At 41.4% G+C, this 1477-nt stretch overlaps 1 non-coding gene across 1 annotated transcript; it reads right to left on the bottom strand.

Annotated features, from left to right (window-relative positions):
* Positions 1-929: 929 nt before the first annotated feature.
* Positions 930-1037, bottom strand: LOC148576285 (small nucleolar RNA R71). The gene has a single exon (XR_015903693.1). It is a non-coding gene; the product is annotated as a small nucleolar RNA R71 (small nucleolar RNA).
* Between the last annotated feature and the right edge of the window lie 440 nt (positions 1038-1477).

Here is a 1477-nt window from a genome sequence, read left to right as displayed (position 1 = left end):
ACTTTTATTTAAATTACATTAATTCTCTGATTTAATTTCCTGTCATTCAACTCAAATCTTTTTGAAAACCATCTGATCAATAAAATATCACACTTTTCTGCAACTCGTTGGGAGATGACCTGGGATTCATACTCCCAATATTTTAACTTTAATTTTTGTGACACCCTTTTTAAATTGATAAGCAGATTTCTGGTTGGTTGAGAACTATACTTGCAACGCATATCTTATAATAATTCTTAACTCGCCAATTTCTGCCACCATCAATTTTTGGTACTGTTGCTGGGGAGTTGCAATAGAGTGCTAAAGTTATTGATTGGATTTTATTTATTTTCATTTTATTTTATTTTGCTACTATGAGCTGCTTGTTTCTTTCACTAGATGACGTGTTCACTTCCTGATCCAAGCTTGCCAGTATTCGATCCTGAGATTGAAAGAACTATTTCACGAATAAGGCAAGCTCGGCGTCGGTTAGTCCTCTCTGAGGGCGGATCTGAAACGTCATTTGAGGAAGAAACCAGCCCCCGTTCTACTGATTCGGTTGATTACATATAGATGACATGGCATCACCTAGGAGAGTTACTATCAAGGAGGCTGGAGCCCCTAATTTTACAATGCAACCGTTTCAAGTGCATCATCCAGCGGTGGCTACAGACTTTGAAATAAAGACCGCACTGCTCAATTTGATGCCCAAGTTTCATGGCTTACCTGCTCAAGAGCCTATCAAGCACCTGAGAGATTTTCAAGCAACCTGTTCTACTGTCAGGCGTGATGGTGCAGATGAAACTTCAATTTTGCTGAAAGCCTTCTCGTTTTCTCTCGAGGGAAAGGCAAGAGAGTGGTACTACACTCAACCCGCCGCAACTGTATCCAACTGGGATACACTCAGAAGAGAATTTTTGGAAAAGTTCTTTCCAACTGAAGTTACTGATAAACTGAGGAAAGACATTTCCATGATTGTTCAGGATGAATTTGAAACTCTCTATGAGTACTGGGAGCGCTTCAATAATCTTCTGGAAGCTTGCCCCCACCATATGATTGACAAGATAGTGTTACTCGGCTATGTCACACAGGGCATGAGGCCCCAAGATAAGACCACATTGGAAAGTTCTAGCAATGGGTCTATGAAAAAGTACAAGACCGCTGATGAGGCATGGCAATTGATCAGCGACTTAGCTGAATCTACTAGGAATCACAGGCAGAAATAAGGTCGTGCAAAAGCCGTTGCAGAAGTATCCTCTAGCAGAGAGACTGTTGCTTTAACTCAGAGTATCTATGAAATGACCAACTTGCTGAAGCAGATGCAATTGAACCAACAACAAGTTCAGCAAGCTCAACCTTCTCCACCACAGCAAAACCAACAGTTAGTCCCACAGAGAGTTTACGGAATCTGTACTGATTATAGCCACTATACTGATGAATGTCTGCAGCTCCAGCAGGAAGACAACACCGTGGCAGCCACTCATAACTTCTATGACCG

Source organism: Arachis ipaensis, chromosome B1 (assembly GCF_059453495.1).
Source record: "Arachis ipaensis isolate K30076 ecotype BB chromosome B1, ASM5945349v1, whole genome shotgun sequence".
Lineage (NCBI taxonomy): Eukaryota > Viridiplantae > Streptophyta > Magnoliopsida > Fabales > Fabaceae > Arachis > Arachis ipaensis.
Note: the sequence above shows the minus strand (reverse complement) of the source record. Positions and strands in the feature narration are given on the sequence as shown.